General features: G+C 47.8%; 1 non-coding gene across 1 annotated transcript; it reads right to left on the bottom strand.

Annotated features, from left to right (window-relative positions):
- Nucleotides 1-606: 606 nt before the first annotated feature.
- On the bottom strand, nt 607-739 carry LOC117717419 (small nucleolar RNA SNORA17). The gene has a single exon (XR_004607910.1). It is a non-coding gene; the product is annotated as a small nucleolar RNA SNORA17 (small nucleolar RNA).
- Nucleotides 740-4,195: the final 3,456 nt, after the last annotated feature.

Here is a 4,195-nt window from a genome sequence, read left to right as displayed (position 1 = left end):
CCTAGGAGTGTGATCAGCTCTTCTGTTCTTATACTTCTAGGGCCAGCATTCCCATGTTGCCCAGGCAAGGGGTGGGTCTAGTTCTGCACAGCCCTTAGACATCAAGATGTCCCTGGGAAGGTTGCCCAGACCAGGGACCTGGTCTTTGGTGGTAAGAAGCCACAGACCCAGATAATGTCCTCCAGACAGGTTAGGACCTCACCATGGTCCCAGGTGGCATCACCGGCAACTCACATCAGGCTGTTCCTCACTACCCTCGAGTCTCCAGTTCTGCCTCTCTTCTTTGTGCCCACATCCTTCTGTTTCTCTTTCTTTTCCATTTCTCCACCACTTACTTGTTCTTCTTAGTAGCATCTAGAGTTTCATGAATATCTGGAGTCATCTTAGGAGTGGCCTTGGGAGTGCTATGTCCAGATTCTGCATTATGGTGCCAGGCACCCCTCTCCCCTGGGCCTGTGTAGCACTAGACTGGTGGTCATTTCAGGCTAGCTCCTTTTCAGGGCCCCATGGCAGGGGGTCTTATGTCTCACCCAGGTCTTCCTTATCCCTTGGTATCCAACTGAAGATCATCTCAGGCTCCCTATTTTCAGGGAGTGTTAGGCTGCTAATCACTGGTCATTACTAATCACAACTAATCACAGGTCAGAACACTGAGCGTAGAAATGGCCTCTCTCCTCTCTACCACCTACTGATGTACATGTGACATAGCAGCCACACATGCAATGCTTCTAGGGGCAAGTGGACTGGTGGCCAGGCCTTCCTTGGTGTTCTCAAATCTTAGGAGACATCCTGAGTGTTGTGCTGTGTAAATGTTGATTTTTCTCTTCTAAAGCTCATGTTTATGTCAGTAGACTGAATCATTGAAAGGTGACTGAATTGTGACATAATCAATGGGCTCATATGTTAATAGATTCACAGTATAATATTGGGAAATGGATTCTAGGTGGAAGAATTGTGTTATGCAGTGTGCCTTGGAATGATGAATCTTGTTCCCACCCCATACTTTCTTTGCTTTCTGGCCATGTAAGGTAGTCAGGCTTGCTTCCCCATGCCTTCCATCATAGTCTACCTCACCATGGCTCAGAACCAGTGAAGCTGCTGACCATACGCTGAAACTAAGCCAAACCAAACCTTTCACCCTTTAACTTGTTTTGGCCAGGGGTTTTGAGACAGCGATAAAATTAAACATACTTTCCCAAACAATGCCCTAAGACAATTATTAGCCTTTTCTATAGAAGAGGCAATATTCCTATTTTCCATTTTTAAAAAAATATATATTAATATCCTGGAAAAGTTAGTCTGGAACCAAAACTATGAGCTTTTCTGCTCATAAGATGTGAAAAAAATTGTGTGACATATTTTCTCCCAGTCTCACCTCATTTCCCCTTAAGGGTTGTTACAATTTACTGAAATGCAATATGCTATATAATTATATAATCCATTATTTTGCTTTAATGTGAAATGACTCACTGATGTCTTATTTTTATAAGATTATTAGAAAATGCAACCTTTTATGTGCTTACTTGTTAGGAGCCGCGGTGAGCGTGACAACATTCGCCATTACAAGATGGCTTGGACATCCTGTGCTCCCACAAGTAAACAACTAACTGCACAGGTGCAAAAGGCAAAAGCACACCAAGCCACTGCCCATCCCGGGGCATAATATGGGGTGATGAGTGAACAGCCAATCAGAAGTGAACACGCCACTCTAGGGTGCATATAAGCAGTGCCTTTTCCGGGCTTGGTGTCTTCCGCTTCAGCTGATACAAGAATAAAGCCTCGCTGTATTAACTACCTGAACACTGCTTCACGTGTCTCTTTTGCGGGTGAAGGGAACTCGAAAGGGTCACAGAACAATCTGGTGCCGAAACCCGGGAATTTCAAGGCGCCGTGGGAGACCCTCCCGAGATTCGGGGTGGGTTAAAAGACTACAGGATCGAGGTACGTCTCTGAGAGGTATGTTTGGGGTGGAAGCCTTGGTTGCGAGCGGATTTTCACTCATTGCCACCGCTGCACTAGTTGGCCTCTTGTTTGCGTTGCTTTCGCTTTTAGCTTATTTGTGTTGTGAGGATCCAGCTCGCAGCACAGCTATTAGGGCAAGTCAAGAGGTTTCAGGAGAGGTCCACTCCAGGGTATCAGAAACAGAGCGTGTTAGCCGGCATCAGGCCAAGGAGCCTGGGGAAAAAGACAAGGCCAAGGATCCTGGAAAAGAGAAGCAGGCAAAAAAGCCTGGGCAGCAGAGACAGGCCAAGGAGCCTGGTCAAAGAGAAGAGTACTCAAAAGGAACAGGGGCCACTGCAGGGCCTGTTAAGGTTAAGGACCCTTCACCAGCTGGTGAAGAGAGAGTGGAGGTCAAAAGGATCCTCCTTTACCCCATTAAGAAGCTTGCCGCCATAGACCTTAGCAGCTCCGAGGAAGACCTAATGCAAGGAGAGGAAGAGAGCCTAGAGCAGGAGGCAGCCACCTATGCAAAAAATAACCATTCTGAGATAAGACTAAGAAAAACCTTGAGTCCCTCGGCCCCGCCCTTGCCTCTGGCCTACGCCCCGGGCAGCATCTCTAATTCATTTCTCAGCCCAGGAGATCGGAGACAGCTACAGCTGGCATTTCTGGTCTTTGAAGGGGCAGAAGGCACCCGTGTTCATGCCCCAGTAGAGTATAGGCAGGTCAAAGAATTAGCTGAGGCAGTATGTGCATATGGAATTGGGGCTAATTTTACCGTATCCCAAGTGGAGAGGTTAAGTGCAACGACTCCAGGAGACTGGCAGGACACAGTGAAGGAGGTACTTAACAATATGGGCCAATACCTAGAGTGGAAGGCCTTGTGGCACGAGGCACTGCAAGCACAAGCCAGGATTAATGCAAACACTGAGGGACAGCAATTATGGACTTTCGACATGCTGGCTGGAGTTGGCGTACACGCGAACAACCAGACCACTCATCCCGGGCAGGTCTACGCACAGATAGCATCAGCTGCAATAAAGGCATGGAAGTCTCTCCCTAGGAAGGAAGGCAGTGATCTTTATTTGTCCAAAATAACTCAGGGCACCAGTGAGTCCTTCTCTGACTTTGTAGCCCGCATGACAGAGGCAGCTGGCAGAATCTTTGGGGAACCAGAGCAAGCAATGCCATTAATTGAACAGATGATCTTTGAAAATGCCACAGCTGAATGCCGTGCAGCCATTGCTCCTTGGAGAGCCAAGGGGCTACAAGACTGGTTAAGAGTCTGTCGCGGCTTGGGAGGTCCCCTTACTAATGCCGGACTTGCAGCAGCAAACTTAGAAATGGCTGCAGTCCTCCTTAAGGGTCAGAATTGTGGAAAATTCCCTTCAAAACATATGGCCCAATGCTTTGCCTGTGGGAAGGCGGGACATATGAAGAGAGAGTGCCCAAATAATCAAATACCATCAAAACTGTGCACCAGGTGTGGAAAGGGCTATCATCTGGCTCGGGATTGCTGCTCTGTTAGAGATATAAGAGGTAAGATCCTCCCTCCAAATCCCTCAGCCATTAAGGAAGAAAATTTTTCAAAAAACGGATATACGGGCCCAAGATCCCAGGGCCCCAAAAGATATGGGACACTGCTGAACACTCAGGGGACACTTTTCACTGCAGAGCCACAAGGGGTTCCGCAGGAATAGACCTCCGTTCCACCTCCCGAGTCCTACTAATGCCACGCATGAAGGTGCAGCCGATCCCGGTTGATTATAGAGGCCCCCTGCCAGGGGGAAGTGTCAGCCTTATTTTAGGCCGCTCCTCTCTTACTTTAAAAGGACTCGTGGTACACCCCGGTGTAATAGATCAGGATTATAACAGAGAACTTCAAGTTCTCTGTTCTAGCCCACAAGGTGTATTCTCCATCTCCCCTGGGGACAGGATTGCTCAATTGGTTGTCCTTCCAAGCTTACATGATTGTTTTCCATCCACCGAGAAGCTTAGAGGTGCTCACAGGCTTGGTTTTTCAGGAACTGACTTCGCTCATCTGGTGGTTGACCTTAAAACTAGACCCACCTTACAGTTAGCAATAGAGGGGAAGAACTTTACTGGAATTCTGGACTCGGGAGTGGATAAAAGTATTATTTCTTCTAATTGGTGGCCTAAGGCATGGCCTGTAAAATGATCATCCCACTCCCTACAAGGATTGGGATATTAGGCCAGCCCCGCAGTCAGTTCTCATTTGTTGACTTGGCAGGCA

The sequence above is a fragment of the Arvicanthis niloticus genome, chromosome 11 (genome assembly GCF_011762505.2).
Source record: "Arvicanthis niloticus isolate mArvNil1 chromosome 11, mArvNil1.pat.X, whole genome shotgun sequence".
Lineage (NCBI taxonomy): Eukaryota > Metazoa > Chordata > Mammalia > Rodentia > Muridae > Arvicanthis > Arvicanthis niloticus.
Note: the sequence above shows the minus strand (reverse complement) of the source record. Positions and strands in the feature narration are given on the sequence as shown.